The sequence below is a fragment of the Actinia tenebrosa genome, unplaced genomic scaffold (genome assembly GCF_029948245.1).
Source record: "Actinia tenebrosa isolate PJP-AT-01 unplaced genomic scaffold, QUT_ActTen_1.0 PGA_scaffold4__44_contigs__length_22323623, whole genome shotgun sequence".
Lineage (NCBI taxonomy): Eukaryota > Metazoa > Cnidaria > Anthozoa > Actiniaria > Actiniidae > Actinia > Actinia tenebrosa.
In genome coordinates, this window is record NW_028292581.1 from 7,297,417 (window position 1) to 7,321,965 (window position 24,549).

The following is a 24,549-nucleotide window of genomic DNA, read 5'->3' on the forward strand; positions in this document are numbered from 1 at the left end:
CAAGTAAAGTGTCTTTTACACTTTATCCAAAGAATTCGAACTCGAATTAAAAAAAAAAAAAAAAAAAATTACCAACAAACAAACCTGTACTGTTTTTTTTTTCTTTTTTGCTTAACCCAGATAAAGTTTCGTTTCTAGTTTTGGTCGCGTGACTTCAGTTCCGAAAAAAATTTTCAACTCGTGGTCGATCATGAATTGATCAGTTGTACTCCCGGTGAAAAATGGTATTATTTATTAATAAGAAGGTCGAATGATTCTTATCAAGCCATTAGCTAAGACTAGAATCACCAACTTCGTACATTTCATGTATATAACATGTAATAGATGGCAGTATTTACAATACTGCAAATGGTCGGTACATTGTTCAAATATAACCTCATTAGTGTTATGTTGTAAGTATTCATTGCTTATCGTTGATATAACTGTAGATAATGCGCATTTAGGGGTCTTAAAGGGCGTATTTCTCTAAAAGGATATGATAATCTCTTGGAAGCAAACATATTATTTCACGTTCGTATACACAAGAGAACAGAAAACGCTAAAAAAATAAAAATAAAAACAATAGCCGCAAAACCCTATGTTTTGGACTACTGAATTATAAGGACAGTAGGTTAAGTCAGTAGGTGTGTTTCTGAGCATAGATCTGCTGCCTATAGATGATCCTCTTGTAAACATGAAGTACGATTAATGAATGTACCCAAGTTCACGCTATCGGGGAGTATTAGACCGTCCTCACGTATTCCCATACTTTTGAAAATGGAAAATGTTTTTATTTCCTTTTCAAAATTCTCGTCTACACGTAGCGTTTTCGAATCGTTTTTTTCCTGTCCACATATGTTTTCGAAAAGCTGCGTTTAAAAGACCAATCCACTAAGAAAAAATCCCGTTTTTGTTTTCTTCAAAAGGGGCTTAAGCCTACTAACCACAGAACAGAACAATGCTTGTCAGATCTTAAAAAAAACTCACATACAGTAAAAGTAAGTAAAATAAAATTGCTAGTATCTAGAACAGATTAATAGTTGCATGATATTGTGGCACGCGATAACAAGGAATTTCCGTTACACCTCAGAAGTCAGTGTTAAACATATGAATATACTTTTTTAAACAAAATTTAGAATAATGTAAGAAACATTTATAGAATGGTTGTTGGAGTGGTGAGGTCTGAATATGGAGCATCCTTTCTTAACTTCCGTTATTGTCAAATCGCAAATGTGTCAATCCAACAGCACTACAAGAAAGATTAACAAGTCCATGCCTTCTTTGCGGTAATAGAATTCTTATGGAAAAAAAAACCACTTCAGTTTTTACCCATAGAAATTTTCCTCGATTTTCAACGAAGAGTACTAAGACTAGGTTGGTTATCAAACGCAAGATGTTTGTTGTTCGCCTTTATAGATGCACTTAATAAATGATCACATGAAATACCTTAACAAAGCTGGCTCTTCGTCGTGTTCAAGATCAAAGTCGTCTTCGTATATTCAGTTTTCATCCGGCGTCGGGGACAGATTTTACAAAAGCTCAACGATCTCTTGTCTTGATATGCTTTGGAAGAACGTACAGTAGGCACTGCGACTCTTTGAAGAAAAGAGACGATGATTGCTGTCTTGATATCAAACTCTGCTGAAGCGGGTCTTGAAGAAGTCGTTCTCAATGCAATGTGTATGCCCGGCACTGACTATCTTCGTTCAAAATCACCTGAAGAAAAATGATAAGAAATTTAGGGCGCTATATCAAATTCGAACTTTACCTCATTAGGGCTGTCAATTACATTGCGAATAAATACTATACTATAGTGTATCCTAACAGTACACAGATTAAGACTGACTGAGACTTGAAGTCTATAAATCAAACACAGTGAGATTGACTTTTTCCGATAGTTTATCAAAGAATGTCAGAAAGATTTTGATGCAACTAGAGATTCCGTCTCTATCTTTTCCGTTCTGCCAAAACGTTTTCTAGCTGAGCTAGTCTTATCGTTTTTTTTGTTTTTTTGTTTTTGTTTTTTTTTTTTTGCCTGAGTTGATTAATATACATTTTATATCTATTTTAGCATAGAATTGTTCGTATAAGAACCTGAAATCCAGTTTCCTGCTTCAATTAAGTCCTAATATATATACACCACAGATTTTTTTCTCCAAATCTTGTGCTTGCTTCGAAAGATTTTTGTCATTACCTGGTATGGTCTGTCTCAAGATTACTTATTCACTCTAAATGATATCTTCGATACCAAAAGATTCCAAGAATCCCATCAAATAATAAAATGATTGAGAGAACTATTTTAATGTGTCAAGTCTTGAGATTTTTTCCCGAACACTGTAAACAGTGGACTTTAAAATACTATTGCTCATTATCAACTCCTAAGTCAACAAATCGATAGTAAAGTTTCGACTACAAAACCCAATAACGGTATTCTTAACATATTGAACAGTCGTTCAGCTTTGTTTTGCAAACAGACATGCGAAATCTTAAAGACTGGAACGCTTCAGAGGATACTTGGCTACTTTGCCGTTTTACTATCTTTACAGAAGATAGCAGTTTTAGCAGTGCTATCTTATTTGGCATATAATTCTACTTGAACTTTAGGTGTTTATATTAAAATAGCTAGCAGACAGAGACAAACCGGGAAAGGATAGGCAATAGATTCCTATGGAGTTGAGAACCATTTCACCATTTCTTGGCTGAGAAGCTGGTGTCTTAAGAGTCCAAAGAGTGAACAAGACTTGGAGTAAAGACACAAAATCGAAATTTAGTATTTAGCGAGCGAGTCAGTGAACAAAAGTCGCGTGTAAATTCTTTCAATTTTTGTTTTTTATGAGGGGAGGGAGGAGTTTATTTTTATTGCTATAAATTTTAAGTATTTGAAGAAGAGTTTATATTAAAGTGAGGTCTGCTAATGATTGCGTGTTTTACATGGTTTGTAAATCATTTGCAATTTAACTTGAATCACGCAATTTCGTTATTAATTGCCGGTAATTAGTACTCTTAAAGTGCCTCTCGTTCTTTAGGAATCTCTTTACACGCAAAAAACAAAAAACAAAACAACAACAACAAACAAAACAAAAACAAAAAAAGAAGATACATTCCATTTATAAACCTTATAACGACATCTCGAGCACCATAGAGGAATTCATACTGATACTATGGGTAAAATAACTACCTATTTTAGAAACCTATGTTATCAATGATGTTTGTCATCGAAAGCAGTGACGAGAAACCTTAAACATTCTTGATTATATCATAGGGCATCGCCGTGATCTATTTTTGGGACACCTTTATCAGTTAAGATGATAAAACGAGTCACGAATAGAGACAGAATGCCACGACTGGTTGTCATCTCTACAACAGGTTTTCCCAATATCATGGCCTTGAACTATGATCGCGAGCTTTGAACCTTTTTAAAACTCCTTATTTGTCAACAGGGACGTGTTTGTGTAATTGTGAGTGACAGTAGCTGCATTACGACGGGATCCGTCTGTCAGTTTGTCTTCGTGGACAAATTAGAGCGGTTAACTTTAGCAAATTTCCTGAGGCAGCTAATAAGTCAGCAAATAACGATTAGTAGTCCTTCTGTTTTTACATTACGTCTTCAAGAAGAGAGATTAGACAAGGGCTTTTTAAGATATTAAAAATGTTCAAACAATGCGACAGAAATCTAACATGCGATTTTTCGTAGGCGTTTTCGTTAAATTTGTTCTCGAACGGAGTAAGACAAGTTGTGATCTTATTAATGAGATTGATGGACGTATGGAAGGAGGGAGGGATGGAAGGTGAATGGATGGATGGATGGTATATATGTGATGGATGTATAGATATATACCTATTTCAAAAAACGTTGTCATCGCTAAGGGCAATAGGCGATAGGTCATTCTGACAAATAAAATGGTTTCGTTGAATACAAAGAACATGGAATCAGTCTCAACACTAAGGTCTTTGTTCTTGACGAGAATAAGAAGCAGAAACACAAGTCATTCCAGCTATTCTTGGATCTTGGAATGAACTATCTCCTATTACTTTTCGGCTATCGCCTGGCGGCTTATCGCCTTTGGCGATGACAAAGTTTTTAAAAATAGGTGTATAGATAAATGCATAGATGATCAGCAGCTACTAATGTCAAAAAAGCGTGAGTGAATTCGGGACTAAACTAGATATAAATAGCCCGATGAGTGATAATATAGTGATAATACTTATATTGATTACCGAGGGAGGGATGATGAATGGTGCGATGGACGGATGGATGGATGAATGGTATATGCATGATGCATGTAGACATATGGACGGATAATGGAAGGCTGTTTTTTCCGTGTAACTAACTGAACTTTCTGCACATGCAGCTGTTACAAATGTCATAGTAAAAGCGTGAGTGAATAGAGAACTAAACAAGATATAAATAGCCCGATGAAAATTACCGATAAGACTGATATTAACCGCAACCATTAGAACTCATAAGGGATGAATTTTCTTAATTGATTTGCGGCAAACAACTTAGCATTTTTAGTTAATTCGCTATCCTTTGATCAGATCAATAGACGATAAACGTTTTATGAAAACCTAAGCCTCTTCTAAACCTACTTCACATTCTGCCACAATACCTGTAACGACAAAGACTTCGTTTAGTCACTCAAGTCTTAAATCCAGCTTTCTTTAAAACAATTTTTTTTACAGATTTAAATCGATGAGCTTGATGTGTTAGCCATGGCCTTTCAGTCGATTTTTCAAAGCACATAAGGCGATAAAATGCGGCAGTACTACTGAAAGTCTTAAAGACTTAATTCTAGACGGACCACTCATTGGGATAGACAAGTGCCCTTCACCTTGTGGTTGTAGCGGAGTTAAACCTTAATATATGTATACTATCTGTTTAGAAACACGTTTATTACTGGGTTGCCTGTGGAAGCCCAGTCTAAAAACGCGTTGCGTGTCCCTGCGTCAAAAAATGTCAAAATTGCGCAATAGTACTCAGGGGTCTTCACTGCACTACTCGAGAGTCCTTTGCGGACATATGATACAGAGATCCCGTGTAAAGTCTGATTTATATTCAAGTGACATCTGCCAATCAATGTCTAATTGAAATGATTGATTGGAGGTGGGGCTGCGAATCAGAAATTAATTTCTACGCATATTCTTTTTTCGTTAGTTGCTGTAATTCAAGGCTCAGTGCAGGATTAGGAATTACTCGGGTGTATAAACTGACCGGCTGCCGGTCATTTGGACATTCCTACATGAAAATACTATAGTGGCCGGCAATTTCATTTTTTCAGGAAATTTTTGGGTAGACAGGAATAGGTTACTCAAAAAAAAGAAGTTTTACTATTTTATATTCTATTATTTTAAAAATCTAGAAAGAAAAACGGGAAAAAGAACAAAAGTGTGAGTAGGTATAATGTTTAGGTCACCCATCCAAGTGCTAACCCTCCTCAGACGAGCTTGACTTAGTATCTTGAATGACAACGATTTATCCACTGGACCACGGTTCAAGGTAAATCAGCATAACAATAGCCATGAAAACAATGCGCCGAATAGACTAGACTTTTTAACATTATACTTTCAATCGATTCCGTGCGTGGCAGAGATGCAAGGGATTAGCCGATATGGTCTGGGGGCCGGCTGGTCTCTCCCCTGATGCTTTGGCTAGAACATTTTCTTGCGTAATTCGTACACCCAAGGGCAGAAAGATTTAATCGCCGTCAGGTCCGAAGTCCATACGCCGCCTCAGCTCTACGGATGTCTCGGGGGTATGGCACAATGGAATCGTTTTTTTTGTTTTTTTTCTTTTGGTGGGTTCGAATCCCATATCATCCATATAAGATTTTTCTTTTCTTAATCCATTTTTTATTAGATTTAAATCTTCAACAATAAGGCAATCTTTTTAGTAAAAAAAAAAAGCCTGTATAAGTTCGATCAGACGTTATCAGTCATATAAGCAATATCGATCCGCGAAAAGTAGAGCCATGCTTTCCTATCTTTCCTGGCGACGTTTTCTGTCAAGAATATTTACTGTACTTGGATCTCTATATCATATGCCTGCAAAGGACTAGTGGGTGGAGTCGTGATAATAAAGTACTTGAAACTAGAATCATTACTAATGTGATATGTTTCCCAGAATGTTGTGGATTGAGGCTGGGGCTAACAATTTGCAGTTTCGGTGATTTGCCTTTGCTTGTTACAGTTTTGTCACGCAGCCTTGCCAATCAACGGCATTCCTTGTTTTCGAGCATTTCGCTGTTAGCTAGCCCCGCTGTTAGCTAGCCAATGAAAAGTATGGGATGTAGCAAATTCTAACACAGTTTACCTATAAATTTGATAATATTTTTCCAGTTTTCGGTTGTAGAACTAGAAGAGAATTGAACAGATTTTAAATTGGTTTCGGAATTCAAGTGATTTCACAATTTCCTCCTTTCGTCTCGGAATCCATATATCACGCTCATTGTCAGAGGTCTCAGTATCAAACAAGGTTTAACTAAAGTACACCTCCTGTCTCGTAACGTTGAGACACTCGTGGAATCTACAAGATGACAGAGGAGAATCATAATTACGAATAGCCGCTCACGACGGACTCCTTGTATCTTACATCCAACTAAGGTATGGCACTTATTTGTGAACTAGTTTGACGGTTAAAACCAGACAGAGTGACCAACCATAAGTTTCTAGTCGAAAGGCTGTAACTCACAGGTACTGGTACATCAATAATAGTCATTGCTTTACCTTCATCTGTCAGTGTGTCACAAGCTAAGGAATGACACTTTTTTGTGAACTAGTTTGACGGTTAAAACCAGACAGAGTGACCAAACATAAGTTTCTAGAAAGGCTGTAACTCACAGCCTGGTACATCAATAATAGTCATTAATTTACCTTTATCTGTCCCAGCATACGTCACCAGCTAAGGTATGGCATCTTTTTGTGAACTAGTTTGATTTTAGGCCTGAAAACTTGAACTAGTCGATCTGTTTTGACTTCGAGATCTGTTTTTATACTGTTGCAATAAGACTCTAGTAGGCGGATTTACAGAGAATCGAATAAGGATAAGAATGAATATTTTAGCTAGCGCAGATAATTAGTAACCGCCAAACCACAATTTATGAGCTTAATTAAACAGGAAGTTTCTGGTAATAAGAAAAATCATGTATCAATGAAAAATCATGAAAAATGTTTTAAAAGACTAAAATAGGAAATAGTATCAAAGTAGCTTCATTTTTTAATTTAAACATAATCATTCGAAACAATAACCACAAGAGCGGGTTAAGAGTAGCTTTCGCGAGGCATAGAGCTAAATAAAAACATAACTAAAAGATCAAAGAATATTCTGCAACTGCAACTGAAGCCTTTTTATCGTATTAATTTGGGGTATTTAGTAGTCAAATCTATAAATTATCTTGTAATAAATATTATCTTATCAAAACTCTTCTAGAAGGTTTGGGGTGGAAATAAAGCATCACAATTGTGATCAGAAATCACACTTTGACTGTACTCCGGCTGTTAGTCCTGTAAATATACCAGGCTAAGCATTTTATCAAGGGTATCGTAGCACTAGTGCAACCACCTCTCACCTCTGGGGTATAGTGTTAGTCCTGTAAATATACCAGAGTAAGCATTTTATCAAGGGTGTCGTTAGCAATAGTGCAACCACCTCTCACCTCTGGGGTAGTGTTAGTTCTGTAAATATACCTGGGTAAGCATTTTATCAAGGGTGTCGTTAGCACTAGTGCAACCACCTCTCACCTCTGGGGTATAGTGTTAGTCCTGTAAATATACCATTTTATCAAGGCTGTATAAGGTCCCGGGGGGGGGGGGGGGGGGTACTCCTCTATATTCGGGTACGTGCCGCCAAACAGGGTATGGTTTTCAGCGATTCTACTCTGGAACAGGGTATATAAAATCGCGCTCGCTCTGGAACAGGGAATATGAAATCACGCTCTCTCCTCTCTGGAACAGGGTTTTCAGCGATCTTGCTCTGGAACAGGGTATGAATTTCAGCGATTATTACTCTGGAACAGGGTCAGGGTTCAGAGGGCTCAGTGGCAAATCCCTACCCTAAACGGGCAAGAGTACCCCCCGGGTATAAGGTTCCCAGACTCGGCATCACATGTGAGAAGAGTTTGTTTGGTTTCATTTTTCCCTCAGGTTTTTTCTTCGTGTTTTCCTCCGTCCAAAAAACCTACCGCAACCTAAATGCAAATTCGATCTTAGGTCAACACTATAGAGGTTGTTCAAAGGTTCGATCTGAGTTAGCTGTGACCTGAACTATTGATTAGATCAACACTGTAGATGTTGTTCCAAAGTTCGATCTGAGTTAGCTGTGACCTGAACTATTGATTATATCAACCCAGAGGTTGTTTCAGGGTATCGATAAAATTTGAAGCATGCATCGAGCGTTGCCACCTAAAGTGAACCAGCTCCAAAATGAAAACCTGTGCCAACGTATATCTGATTGGTGTAATTCATAAATAGCATCACGTGACAAAATCTAGCTATTGCTGAGTTTCGATCACCTGATAATTAGCTGATTATTAGGAGGCAGCATGGTCGAGTGGTCATAGCGTCGGTCTCGCAATCCGGTGGTACTGGGTTCGAGTCCCGCTGTGGCCACTAGCTGAGACTGTATTTGTCCTGGTTTCTGATTAGTTCAGATTCCGTTTCTCGACCATGCTTGTAAATAGCCAACTGGTTTACCTCCTTGCCAGTTGGGATTCTTAACACACTTTATGTTTCTTTGATTATTTCTTCATTTCAGTTTATTAATTTGTGGACTACAATATAAATTAGCAGTCAGTCAAGCGCACCCCCAACGTTAAATAAGGTTATTCTTATTCTTTTTATACAAGAGTCTTCTTAACAAAAAATCTGTTCCAAACAGGGGTCAAACCGGCTCTGAACACCATGTAGTCTGGGCCATAAAGAATTCCGATTCTATCTTGTAGTAGAACCAGGAAATGACGTCTAGTGAAAGCGAATCGGCATTGGAACTGGTTAAAGTCCGTTACAATGAACGAATAAATGATGATGATAATATTGATAGCTAGTGGTGATAATTATAATTATGATGGTAATGATGGCGATGATGATGATAATGATGATAACGATTATATTGATGAATATGATGATGATGGCGATGATGATGACGATGAAAATGATGATCGATAGCGCTGAAGATGATGATTACGGTGATAACGATGGCGCTATGTTGATGATGATATTAATGTTATTAATGATGATGATGATGGTGATGATAACTAATCATTTGCCATTGATATCGAGGTATGGCAGTTCAAAATAAAATCAAGATGGGTCTCGGTCAAGAAATAAACTGATCCACCTAGCCTTATAGGAATCCTGATTATATAAGTAATATCTCAAAGCCGACAATGAGGAGTGGACGGGATTTCAAGTCCTTGCAATTAGTTCCAGTCCTGCTGCGCCGAGGACCGGAACTAATTGCAAGGACTTGAAATCCCGTCCAGTCCGCTTTGAAGGCATTGAAATGTCTTATTACAAAGTATCTGCAGTGAACTGCACAAGCAAAGATCATCTTAATTATAGTAGAAAAGTAGATATCCAATCTGCCGGTTACTACAAGTCACTCCTATTAGCAACAAATCTATCATGTTTTGACAAATAACTGCTTTTATATAAAGAGAATTAATTTCGTATTTTCGACATCGAAGAGTAAACATATATATATATATATGTATCGTCGATAGTCACGTGACATTTATATTTGTATATTTGGTATATTTCAGTCGTGTGGTTCAACTTTCTTGGGATTGAATGCGTACACACATTACACACACACACACACACACATATATATATACTTCAAGAGTCAAGGTTTGTTCTTCACAGTTTTCAAAATGCAAACCAACGGCTCTTTTTTCCATGTTTTCACCAGTTCATTGACGTCTTCAGTCATGACCTCCTTACTAAAATAAATACCCCTTTAAAAAAAGCCGTATTTCAACCATAAAGAATTCTTCAGTTCAAAGTCAATATCGATATCAAAGTCAATATCAATATCAATATTATATCAATATCGAAGAAAATAACCGATGAACTTGATATTCTACACGATATACTGTACGTGTGAGTGTACGAGTCATTTTGATATTGAGTTCTATTTTCGTTTTGAAAAAGGTAAACGTATTCTTTAGTTCCTTAAATCGGGTTCTAAAGCAGATACTCGTTTCACAGGCGTCTTGCGATATATTATCATAAGCCTAGCGTGAAGAGAGTCTATGTTTAAGACACGCCATCAGAGAAACAAGGGGGAAAAAACGAGTTTGTTCAAAGAAAAAAAAATCAAAGCGTGAAAATTTAGAAAATTGATATTCACGAAAAAGATAAGTTAAGTACTTACGATAGAAGAGAAGATTGATAGTGGTAGGCTGTTGCACTACAGTCAAACACTGACCTCGAAAAAAAAGAATATATATATATATCCAATAAATAAGCGTGTTTGTGACGTCACATGTGCTCAACTCAAATAGTTACATTTGAGTATATATTATTCTAGTACGTTTTCCAAATTATAAATTAAAACAAATTCACACTCTAATGCTTGAGTTTAAAGAGGGTCTTATTCTTTATTCTTTTTAGTGAAGTAGCTCAGTATTGTCTCAATAGAGGTTTAAATGGATCATATTGATATTGTTTTGCTTTTATACAGTCTTTCACTAGCTTACTGATGTTGTTCAAGATCATGTATAATAAGCTAAGATTATCTAACAAATACCCAAGTAATGGTGATCAATATTTTTTTACCTCCAGCTGAGAAATTTGCATAGGACAAAAAGGACAACATATTTCACTAATATGAAAGGACTGGCCATTCCCACAATCTTCTAAATATTGATTCTTAAAAAATCGCACGGTAAATTGTAATGGAAGTCTTTTATAGAAGCCAAAACCAGTCTTATAACTGACCAAAACATTTTATCTGTTTTAGCCAAAACACTTCTCTTTGAGTAAATACTGAATTATCCGATTTTTGCCTCGCCTTTTAACATGGTAATTCGATATTTACGTTGTATAGTGTTTAGTATTTATTTAAGCTGACAAACTTTTTTACATTTTTGCATGAAAACTGTTTGGTTGTGGGAGACGACAGAAGATATACTACTTAGAGTTGAAGAGTCCTAAAGAACACAGTTCTTGTTTGTTTAATGGGAATATCGCATTGGTTGCCAAAATGAAAAATTAGTATGGAATTAAAAAAAAGGGAACATCTCTGCTCAAGAAGGAGAGGAGGACGAAGAAGAAGAAGACGACGACGATGAAGCAGAAGCAGAAGCAGAAGCAGAAGCAGAAGCAGAAGCAGAAGCAGAAGCAGAAGCAGAAGCAGAAGCAGAAGCAGAAGAAGCCGCTGAAAAGAGATTAAATACCGAATGTAATTTAAAGTACTTTCTCTCGGTCTTATATTATCAAGTCATCATATTCAGTCTCTAAAATAACTTTTCAGTGTCAAAACAAGAGAAATTAGATGGATAGCTTGTTCGCAAAAATGTCCAACACTAGCGTATACCCGTTTCATTGAGGATATTCTATTGGAAGGGGGCTTTTTCCCTTGCACCCTCCACCAAACATCTAAATAATTAATTATTTATTTATATTCTCTGTAAGTTTTTTTAGTGGAAAATAATTAACATTTATTCGCCAAAGGCGAAGTGAATATCGGGGAATATAATAACCGAAACGAAGTTGAGGTTATTATTCCCGATATTCACTGAGCCTGAGGTGATTGTGAATAATTTAGTATAAATACACAGGTGATTCTTTCAAAAGAAAAAAGAAAAAAAAAGAAGATAAAAGGCACATTTAAAATTAGGAACAGGAACAAAGCGGATGGCCGCCATTTTGGATTATCGCTGGAGGTGATTATCGTGTGATAATCTGCGTTTCTCGACCAATCAGCGCGCGAGATTTTCAATAATCACCTGTGTATTTTTACTAAAACCTGTGAAACCCTAACTAATCCAATTCGAGAACGGCCGGCGAACTGCTACACTAACAATTCCCAAAGATAAAACTAAAAAACGATATGTCTGTTGAGAAAGACTGTTGATTGAAGTCACGTTCATCAGCGTAGCAGTTGCCAGTAATAACTTCTCTTAACTTCTGTCTGTGATGTTTTCTCAATCAATTTTAACAAATTCATGGACACTATGGGCGGAGAGGTTAATACATATTAAACGACTATGGGAATGAGGTAGGAGTATAGGGTTAGCAAAAATATACTTTTCTAAAGAAAAGAGGAGCTCGCATTATATGTATACGAAAATTCCATCATTGTCTATATCAATATCAATGGCCGCTATCTCTTGAACAAAAGACTGAAAGCCGGTCCGGTTATTATCGTCATTCAGTGTTTTAGTTGAGTAGTTTTACATTTATTATGATGTATAATACCCTGTTACTACTTACAATAACTGGTGTTTATTTCAAATTATTTTTGTATTTATTGATTTACGTTTTCTTTTTTCCAGAAAGATAATAATTGAAAAGTATTCTTAATGTAACTATCGTAGTTATTCGTGAATTCTTACAAGTCTTATATAGAAATTAAAGAAAAACAAATTGTCAGATAATTGTTAGATTTTAGAATGTGTCTACATAATGATATAAGAATGAGTCTGGGGCCACAAAAATAGCAATGCAAGGACTCCAAAATCGTCAGATAATTGTTAGATTTTAGGATGTGTCTACATAATGATATAAGAATGAGTCTGGGGCCACAAAAATAGCAATGCAAGGACTCCAAAATCGTCAGATAATTGTTAGTTTTTAGGAAGTGTCTACATAATAATATAAGAATGAGTCTGGGGCCACAAAAATAGCAAGGAAATAACTACAGAATGACGTCATGGGGTCTGCTTATCAGGTGCATCTCATTGGATTGCACATGCATGCCCAGCTCACCCCAGGTTTTTGGGAGCCAGCCAATCCAATATGGCTGCCAATGAAAGTGAATTACTTTGGGTTTTAAAAAAGATTAAGATAAGTCATGTTTGAGCAAAAAAACAATAAAGGAATTTATGGGCTTTATTGTGAGGCTTTATGGCATTTATATATACATCAAAAACTATATTTTTTCAGTGAAAGCTAATTCCGTTCCGTCTTCGATCAAAGCTAGCGAAAAAATCTACGAGAGCCGAAAAAAAACAACTTTGGTTAATCCGATATTATTCTAAATTATAGTTTCTCACGAAAGCGCGCTCTGATTGGTTTACGGTTCATGATTTTTATTAGAAGCCTTTTTTTATGCCCTACAGCTCCAGTCGTGTTATTAGGTCTGATCCGTCTTAACATCCGAAGAACAGAAATGAATGGCAAGTCCATTTTGAATAAGTAATTCCTCAATGGACTGAGTAGAAAGTGGCCTGAAATCTAAAGAACTTAAGTACAGTGTACGTGAGCTGATAAAATGTGAAAATGATTTCCCACCTTTCTAAAAAAAGTAAGAACATTAAGGGAAAGTGTCCTGAAATCCGGCCAGGACTGATGACATTTGTCAAAATGTACCTCTCTAAACAAAGAAAGTATTAATACTAGAGAGAAACTGGCCTGGAATCCAAACTAATAACATTTGTCAAATGTTTTGCCACCTCTCAAAGAAAGTCAATAAGACTCAAATGAAAGGGGCCTCAAACAAACTAAAGTATGAAAAAAGACAACAATTGTCAAAATGATAATTCGTCATCTCAGTTTCTAGAGAAAAAAGCATTGATAGAGCGCTTTCGCATGACGTCACAGCCGCCATATTGGTATATCTTTGACAATATACTCAGACAAGTGAAAGTGGTCTAAAACAAACTAAAAAATGAAAAAAGACAACAATTGCCAAAATGATAATTCGTCATCTCAGTTTCTAAAGAAAGAAAGCAGTGATAGGGCGTTTTCACATGACGTCACAGCCGCCATATTGTAATACTTTTGACAATAACTTTTTCATTAATTTCTTTTTGTTAGGTACACCAATAGGGCTACCTCTCTAGGGAATGAGTGAAAACACTTTATACTCTCAGTGACATAAAGTCTGAAATTTAAAGACCTGCAGTGTACGTACGTGTGCCAATAACATTTATCGAAATATATAAACAGCAGGGGCCCTTATGTGGTGTCTAGTAACTGTGATCTTTACTGATATTTCCAGCTTTTATCTACTTTACCCAGAAAAATAAGATTTCATTACTAAATTCGTTCTTATCCAACTCAACCAACGATTAGACTCATACTTTTTTGTCTACAAACCACTATGAAAAACGCCTCATATTGGATTTGACTGGAAATTCATCACGATTATCCGAGATAAAACATAAAGCTGGATTCAACTGGACTTAAATAGATTTTCAAAGTAGTATTTTGACAAAGGAATAAGAATTACATTAAACCACAAATCAAGAAATGAAAACTGATTGATTTGTGATTTCAACTAAGTCCTGGACCTCAATCACGAGAGCACGCATTTATCAACTTGTAGTTTCACTGCATGAATCTTATTGGAATACGGATAAGAGCTTATATAAACTAGAACAGATGCAAATATGGGGAAAATATGAAGTATATAGAGTGAGTTACATTTTACTTATTAACCAGTCATACATAAACTACTTGTTAAAGTTAAATTGACACAAAAGAAAACAATGGAAATACAATATACGAACCTATGTTTGTACTAACTATTCCACGGGGTTAAGTAAACTACTCTTTTAAATGAAAAATGATACAGAATAGAATATATATCACTTTTTCTCATAGTTGTTATTTTTCCTATTTATTCCAAAAACTCTATAATAAAAGAAAATCACAAACAGTTGTTAACAGTAATTAATATTTTTACAAATGTAATAAAAAGTCTCAAAAAAAGAAAATGTAATAGATGATAATAATAATAATGATGATGATGATATTGCATCGATTCGAATGTGAAGTTACCTGAGAGGAATCAGTGAAAACCTGAAACGGCGCGGATCTGAAAGTCTCGTCCACAGTTGATCCTGCCTCACCTTATACTGTTTATTGATCAAGAGTCACCAAGTCAATGTCATATCTTTTCTGAAAGGTTGGTAATTAATAGATTACAACTAACACCTATTAATTGATACAATGCTGGTGGTCTCCCTTAATGAAATAGGATATTTTCTTCAGCGAAAAAGAAAAGTTAATTTCGGTTCTCATCATTGCCTCTGGTACCGATAAACGATAACGAATCGACAGATTGGTCAGTATTTGTTTTACCCTGGGGTAGGATTGTTCCTCATAATGAGAAAGCTGATTGAATATATAGCTATATCTCTTATCTCGTTTCACCTAGAATTTCAAACGGGCTTCCTTGTGTTGTAATTAAACCATTTAAAGAGAAAACACCAAATATTGTTATTACTGAGATATTTATTTATGAATTGAGAAGGAGAAGTTGAGTTTATAGTAGTCTTAAAATGAGAAGGAAAAATACTGCTAGATGTTTTGAGAATTAACGTCAAGAAAATATGGGGGAATCTGTTATCGTCCATACTCTTATTTAAATGCTCCTTCAAATTCACTCAAATACTTACTACAATCTAGACTATTAATAGAACAGCAAGCCTTCCGTGTGTAAACTAAGTAAATCCCACTGTTCAATCTTGTTTAGTTCATTAAAATCAAGTCAGCCCCTGTAGCTTGAAAGCTTGATATTTCCCGCTTAACTTTTATCCCACATTAACTAATTAGAGCACCTCTTAACACCAAACTACTCAGAAATTCCTACTTTTATCTTGGTCTCACCGAGCTGCCTTCGTTTGCTCGACGCGCATTGGATTAAAGGTGCTTTTATACATGTTCAAACTTTTATCTGAAAGTACATGTGTGACACCTCGTAATATATAGAGAAGAGTCCTGGGTTGAACGTCCACGTTGATCCATATGCAGTTATTACTTATTTCACAGCGCAAATGTGTTTGCTCGACTCGCTTTTTTATGCTGAAACCGCATGTGTGCAACCACATTGTACCGCCTAGCTTAGATAATTATTCTAACTCTTGCTACATGCAATTTTGTCTCTATTTTTTTCTATTCTTATTTCCACTTTTTCGACTCCTAATGTAGTGACTGATACTTGAATTGACTTAGAAAGGTTTTCATTCGTGCAATCAAATAATCGATGTCGCAGGGCCCCATTGAAAGAATTCCTGGAGACATGGGCTCCCTATTTAAGAGGTATTGAAATAAATGAACAAAAACTCCAAGCGCCAAATAAAACACTATGGAACATTTTAAGAAACTGAAAATCACTCGCAATCAATAAAACCAACAAGAAGAAAACATCTACAATTATGTAGCCATTTCAACGATTTCAATCAAATTTCCACCTGCATCGATGCAACTCGTAAAAAGAATTTAAACAAAATACTAAACATATATTCTTCATGTACCTCATTCCGCAAGGGAAACAGTTACAGTGGCTTGCGGATAGCTCATCTATAGATTGTTACTGACATAAACAAAAACTTCGAAACAAAATTAAAGAAGCGTGAATCAATTCAAAGTGAATACTCAGTTGCACTAACTGCATGGGATGTTCTCTACAGTCAAACCATGGCCCCTACGATGAACATTATTACTCAAGAGTAGGATTCGTACATTAATTTAAAGTGAATACTCAGTTGCACTAACTGCATGGGATGTTCTCTACAGTCAAACCATGGCCCCTACGATGAACATTATTACTCAAGAGTAGGATTCGTACATTAATTTTAAGATAAGACTTTAAGTAACATAGTCATAGAGAATGGGCTGCCTACTGGGACAAGAGACGAAATTGGAATGTTTAAGTATTGAAACACTCGGGAAACCACTTAGTCCAGGGAAGCCTACTGTGAAGGCGATGGCTTTTTGTGGAAAAATCATTAGAAATATAAAAAAAAACAAGAAAGAAAACATTGCAATTCGAAAATGAGCGATAATTAAAGAAAGTTAAGTGTTGTGGGTTGTTGATCTCTCGATAATAAACTATAATTAAAAATTGAGTATTTTTATCGTGGTTTTCTGCACGTAACGAGCTTCTCAATTTTTACAGAATATTCTTTGTTTTAGTCCAAGGCTGAAAAATTGCATATACTTATTTCAATAAAGTTACTCACCAAAGACCTAGAATGCTCAGATCAATAAAGATCATGGGGAACTTTTCACATCAAAAAAGTAAAGCTTTTGATACCTGAAACTGCAGCTTGAGGATGCTCAGAAGAGGTGAAATTATAACTGGTAAAAGATGAGCATCAACTGTTATCACAACCGGTTGAATCATGCGAAATGTATCTATCTATGATCCTTGTCGGTCTCAGCTTTGTAGTTTTTTGAGGTGGGTAACTTTATTGAAATAAGAAAAATAGTTTGTTTAATAGAATACTAAACACTTTTTAAAAATTATCTTGAATGAGAGGCTAAGAGGAAAATGCAAAATAAACTATCACTTTTTTTCTCGATGGAATTTTTACCATTTACCATTTCTATTGCATTTATCATTTACCCTTTCTATTGCATTTATCAAGCGGTTGAAACATGTAAAATGAATCTACCCATAATCCTCGTCGGTCAACCTTTGTAGCTTTTCAGGTGGCAAACTTTATTGAAATATATACATACTTCTGCTCCTCTATACCACACCGAGAATGTTTCATTTTTCTTGACATCCATGTTCAAAGTAGAAAGTTCGTTTTCAAAAGCACTCGGATAATTAATAATAATAATGCCTTCAAATAATATCGATATTAAAGCATTTGCGCTCCATTTCCGAACAATCATATCTTGATAAGACAAATATCGAACAGTATAATTAAGGAGTTTTCCCAATTTTCTAATTGGATTGTTATCAGCTGGTAACGATGATACGAGGTGAGAAATGCAAACATTGAACGGACATTCAAGTACAAGGTAGAGATAAGACTATAACTTATGAATGGGTGCTTGAAGCTACGGATATTAAACTCAGTTATTTGAAAATTTAAAGCTATTTTACGTTCACCCTTTACTGTAAGGTTATATATATAATAGTAATATAGTAATAATCATATATAGATATAGATATAGTTCATTTCCTTTTCAACTCTCTAGTTGTATTTGTGAAGATGGCAAGCGTTTTACCGAAACATGTCAAGTAAAAACCTCAGTTTACGAAGCGTTGTTTGTCATTTTCGTTATTTTTGTTAAGTCCTGTTACAGGCTACGATTTTTCGACGGCGATTTCTATGATTTCTTATTTTGCCGTATTTCTAAGGGACGCAAGACTTGTACATATAGGTTATCAATGGAACGAACTTTATTTCAGACAGCTAATTTCTTTTACAACTGATCAACTAAAAACTATGGACTGAATCTATACGAACAAATGGCATATAGTATAGTAGTGATAAATTATGCGTTCGGTGTGAACAAATGGCATACATTTGCGGTATTTTATTAAGTCCAACCTCGTTTTGAGCTATTGGTTTGTGGCAACAAGGTGATCTTGCCTCCAAGCGCGCAAAGGATTGTTTGTCAAAGCGAACAGTTCCTAATACCCAGTCTTCTATTTTATAATATCTCACGGTAATCAAAATGGCGGCTGGTGACTAATCAAGACAACGCAGATTTCGCTTATTTTCATAGAATTTATGCTTTGTTTTTATTAATTTTAACTGCTGATAGGACAAGAGGAAGCTTTTCTGGCACATGTTACGTAGAATTTTTCAAAATAAAGTTATATTTCAGGACGTATTTTAAAAAGGTTAACACGAAATACGACTCCATTTTGAAATTCATCATGGAACTTTTGGCGATGCAACGAAAATGCTTCTGATTGGGTAATAGTAACCGGAAGTGCGTGCGCGAGATCACCTGAAAGTGAATTCGGCGGGAAGGGTCTATATATAATAGAGGAGTGAAATTAGGAAAATGGTTTCGGTATTTTGATTTTTCAGTTTTTATATGAAAAGAAAAAATAATAAATAGATAAGAAGTCAATTAATTAAGATTTTGGTGAGATGGCTATGGTTTTGGAATAAGCTAAATTTTTGAAAATTCCTTGAAGGGATTAAGGAAGGAACTGGAAAGATAAAACTATCGTGATTGAAAAGCACTTTAAAAAGAATCAATCTAGTGAGAAAAGATATAAAGATTAGTACCAAGAAACCTATTGCAGTTGTAAATAAATTTTATCTTAAAATGATACTTCATCACTTATGCAACAGGTGTATTTAATATATAGGTCGTGATCAGTGCCTTAGCAAGAGTCCCAAAGTTGCAAGCGCGAGTGCGCGCTTTGGCGGGAAAATTCCCGTCAGTACATGGGAACCCCAACGAGATAACATGGACCGATTTTGTCGCAAAGGTCTTTTCCTTTATCCCGATATAAAAACATGCTATAAAATTCTTCGAAAAATTTCGACTTTTCTAGTCCAACATAGAAATAAAAAAAAAAAAACATGACAGACATTATGCTAATAATACATAATCCACATAACGTAACACTTAAAGCCGAGTCTAAAATCATAGGATGGGATGGTGTTCTATTCATAATTGCATTTATCCAATATAGCATCAGAACTAATAATCTCGTAAACAACTATTCTACCCAGCTGTATAATGCTAACCATAACACGAATGTGATCGATGAATATTCAAATGTGAATACAGGACGTTTGCAAGATGGCGTCATTGAATTCTACTACCAGACTCCCTTGCACACTTTCTTTTGTTCAGTTAATTAGCACCAATTTACTTCTCGTGAGGGAAGCCTGTACAGGACACGACAGTTTTTTTTAATCCGTTTTATCATTTCTGTTCACTCGAACAGAGGTAACGACCATCTTCCTATAGTACAAGATAATGGAGGTACAGAATAAAATGGCAAGTTTGTGCTACAGCATGTAGTCCTATTACCTATACTATTTTATCGTGCTTTACACCCGGGGGGGGGGGGGGGGGGGTACTCCGCCAGGATTTGGGTAGGGGTGTTCCGCTGGGATTCTGAAAGGAGTACCATGTTTAGGACAAAAAACTCAATTTTACAGACCCTGTTCATGACAAAAGATATAATCAATTGCACTGAGTTCCTGTTTCAATTGTCATGTCAGCTCGCGTATCGTTTTTTTACGACCATAATAACCAGTTTCGGTCAATACAAAAGTAGAAACCCTGAAAATAACAGGAAGCTCGGAAAGGATTTGAAACTTGAGTGAAATTGCATACCCTGTTTATGACAAGAAGCTCGAAAAACCATACCCTGTTCAGCGGATTATCCCCGTATAGTCCATATATGGTAGTACCCCCCCCCCCCCGGGCTTTACACCACTGAATGATCACAAGTCTATAAATAGGCAATCATTCATCAACCATATCTCGATTATGTTTCCAAGGTCTCCTACTACGTGTTCAGTGGTATGACCCAATTATTATTTGTTAACACATACAACATGTGGACTGTCGGAGCCCCCTGTGACTTTGTTATTGATAATAATCTAAATATAAACGTTTCGGCTTTGGCCCATCCTACTCATGAATTAATTCATCTTGACTGCCTATTCTAGTCTTATTATTATCAAGATCAACAGCTCAAGCTTTGTAATTTATTTTACGCCTTCACAAGTTCGGCTGCAAAAGAATTGCTTTTTTACATTTACTTTTTATATTTTTGAGACACTTCTACCCACTTTCTTATTCAACTGCGATCAAATTGGTAAACTGTGACCTAGCTTCGACCGGTTGTTTGGCGGCAGTGGCGTAGCATATTTCCGCCAATATACACGCGTACGCGTTTCATGTTTAGAGTTTCCCGCCATTATATCCAAAGCAACCCCGCATGAGTTAATTGGAATTTTGGTGCCGAGACACAAGATGCAAAACAGACTAAAAACTATACCTAATCAACAGAAATTAGACTTATTACAATATCACAAAAATATAACGATTTTTAGTCTGGGGGTCTACGATCAGTTTAGTCTACTTCTGGAGAGGCGGGGGTAACAGGGCGTGCATATTACCCCTTTTTGATTCCTTTTTTGTTTCACATTTTTGTTTTGGCCTTTTCAAAAATTTTCCATACTTTTTTTTCTATAGCAGGTGAACTTGACTACTTTGTTTTCTACGATTTATGTCTTTCTGTCTGATTTTATCATGTCCATTTAACCTATAGCACACTTATTATGCTATTTTCACACGGCATCTGTATTAACTGTGTTTATCTCATGTACAGCCGAACCAGCTCATGCGTTCCTATCAAGGTTCAAATTAAACATTCAGTTTTTTATTTGAAGTTTGATTCCCATCCTGCTTTGAAACTTGCATTAATGAAACGAGCGTTGTAAGTTTGAAATCTGGGATCGGATTAAGATTTTATTTAAATCTTCACAGATCCGTGTTAAGCCAAAATTGCCAAATCATATTTCTACAATTGTAGCCACCATTTTAAACTGATCAATCTGTACGGTTCACAAATTAACGTTTTGAAATTTAGAACGTAGTTCATTAATGCACAAGTTTCAAAGCAAGATGGAAATCAAACTTCGAATAATGAACTGAATCTTTGAACCTCGATAGGAACGCATGAGCTGGTTTGACTGCATATAGTTGAACTGGAATTAGTCATGACACAGTACGTCACGATATACTGCACATTAATCATACTGAGTATTATTACAATTAATGGTTTTGTCATATTCACCACAGGTTACGTTGAGCACAGTTTAAAAAAAGGTTTACTGTAATGCTGAATTTGTAAGGCTAAAGCAAGTAAGATTCCATTCATGTTCATCATTCTGTCAAAGGCAGGATATGATTGTTTTAATCTTAGTTAATTAACTATTAAAAAGATATAACTAGCTAAAAACTAGTGTGAGCTGCGTCGGTGTTTCTAATGAAACAGTAATGATGAAATGGTAAATTATACACCGTGAAAAGATGAAAAAATGAAAAAACTTACTGACGTTTCGGACGCTAGTCCTTCGTCGGAGTAAAAGAGCTTAATTAACTATTAACTATGTTTTCAGGGGCGGATCCAGGATTTTTTCAAAGGGGGGTTGTGGCATTGATTGAGGTACTTGTTTGGAAGTAGGTCTTATGATAATGATTATTTTCTGCAGGCGAGCATGGTTGTTTCAGGTCCCACACACGGAGTATAGAAAAAAAAGCGAGCGAAATGTGTTCGGCACCCCTAATTTTAATAAAACTCGCGATGCTGTCGGTGTTGTCATGAAAATAATAATAATAATAAATCACGATGGCTCTCATAGGGGGGGGGGGGGTTACAACCCCCAAAACCCACCCCTAGATCCGCCACTGGTTTTAATCTACAAGAAACCACGATATTTAAGAGAGAACTCTAACTGAACAGTTCTACGTGATGCAACAACACCCTTTTTGTAAAACTAAACCGCTTGATATTCTGAGCAGTGGAAATTAAAGACAGAACTAAACTGATAATGCGTATATTCAATCGATAAAAGTAAAGATAGGAAACATCTGGTTGAAAAACATTCTATTTTCGAATAGTTTCGTTACTGGGTACCCCAAAAATTATGGGGGAATATCGCGAAGTTTTGCCCTTTAATACTCTTGTAACAACAAGCACAACAACAAAGATCATTTCATATCTCGTTCAGATGAATTTTTCTGCAGTTTTGAATTAATTTTCTCTAAAGGTTCCGAAATGATACCCAATTACGGATGCTAGATATTCTCAATTTACAAAATGAAAATGAAACTGATTCATGATAAGTCTTACAGTTTGAATATGAAGCCTTAATCGTGCGTGTAAGTAACATTCTGGCTGATGACCGATTTTTTGAAGATTACTTGAATATTACCGAAATACATGTGTTAGGAATGACACGGCTAACTCACAGACTGAACCCCGAAAAAACTTCTTGGCTGATCAAAGTCAGGGGACAGCTAACTCACATATAGAAATGGAATCTGAGTTATGCTGTCAGGATTGCGCACGGAGGGAGGAAATTCGGAAAACCCGAAAAAAACGTCCCTCGAATCAAGGGAGACGTGACGGCAAACTCTACTCACATGTGATCAGTACGAAGTACAGGAACCGAGATCCGCCAGATGGTGAGAGGCCCTTATAATTCACCCAAAATGAAGCATACATTACTGAGCTGCACTCATATGTAATACAAATTTTCTGGTGAACGTCCTCATACGCATACCGCTATTTCTACATGTATTAATTCCCCATCTCACCAGAAACCACCTTGCCCTTACACTATTACGAGTTCATCTCATTGAGTCCTGGTGTAGTTAACTATGTTATGGATATATATCCATGTGGTGCACAAATAAAGGTCATCTGTGTAATTCACTGCTATCGCGCTAATTTCCCTCAAGTTCTTCAGATAAACCGGCTTCTAGCTAGATCTCTACTAGGCGTATCAGCATTTCTTATCGCGATGTTATAGATACTTTGAAACTTATGGAGATAGTTAGGGAAAATTCCCCATGTATGACTTGTCTAGCTACTAAAATAGAAACAGAGATCGTTCTGCTCTAGAGCTTCGGTCTAATGTAACCAATACTAACTATTTCCATTGATCGATCCTGTACTAAGGAAAACGATCAGTGTATGAAATGAAGCTGAGACCATCTTCAATCATAACTATATCTTACACGTGTAAGTAGAACAGCAAAGACTTGAAATTCGCTCCATTGACGATCTTAACAAAAACGTACGGTAGTTGCTTTGGTAACAAATTGTTAGGGTTAGTTAGAGCTATAACACGCGATTGTACCGCTTACTTTTAAGACTATTCACTCTGCATGCATACCATTTCAAGTGCTTCAGATATTTTCTACAGATGACTATATAGAAAGCATTAACCTTAACGGAAAACAAGCAAGTTCATTTGGCAACTGACCTTAATTTAGAAGAATAGTTCGACGCAGAGCTAGAATTCTTGGTGTTGCACCATCGACTGCTACGAGCGAAAAGACGACGAGATCGCCTGAGGAAATAGCAGGTCATCACGTCCGATATGGCTAGATCGCATTTTGAATCATTTATCTGGTACTATACGGATCGAGTCTACAGGGTTATAGCTCAAGTACCGTATAAAGTGTTTGCTGCTACAAGCAACATAGGGTCATAGATATGATATGTGAAGTCTGAGTAATGAAGCACCCGCGTTTGAAACTATACTTTATTGTGAATAAGCGATAAAAATAACGATGGAAAGTGGATCCCACCAACTTGGTCTTGTTCCTTTATCCTTGGAATTCATAAAAAAATATCAATATTCTAATAGTTACTGATATTACTTATCTTGCTCATCAAAAGAGCGATAAGATGAGTTAAGAGCTGACTAGAATTTCCTTTGCCTAGCTACACGGAAAGATTCTATCAAAATACCGAAATGTTTTAGACGTGTGACTAGCATCGAGACAAACGTCAGCAGCTCGGAAAATAGAGCTTTAACCCATACACCTGTTAAGTTTTAGAATTTAAGGAAGTGTTTTGACGAAAATCATCGGCAATATCGTTAATATTACTTTTAGATGTTATTTCCGCATCCAGTGATCGCTTAAACATATTCAGAATCGATTAGC

At 36.1% G+C, this 24,549-nt stretch overlaps 1 protein-coding gene across 8 annotated transcripts in view; it reads right to left on the reverse strand.

Annotated features, from left to right (window-relative positions):
- The window catches only part of LOC116295593 (alpha-1A adrenergic receptor), an 82,197-nt gene that overhangs the window by 45,100 nt on the left and 12,548 nt on the right, over positions 1-24,549 (reverse strand). For 3 of the 8 annotated variants that reach the window (XM_089036772.1, XM_031703449.2, XM_089036771.1), the window contains exons 3-4: positions 10,349-10,397; positions 1,426-1,695 (exon numbers count right to left, since the gene is read on the reverse strand). The gene's annotated coding sequence lies outside the window, so the exon portion shown is untranslated. Of the gene's footprint in view, positions 1-1,425; positions 1,696-2,073; positions 2,214-10,348; positions 10,398-23,861; positions 23,944-24,549 lie in introns of those variants that run through there. The other 5 variants (XM_089036773.1, XM_089036777.1, XM_089036776.1 and 2 more) reach the window with 5 other exon arrangements.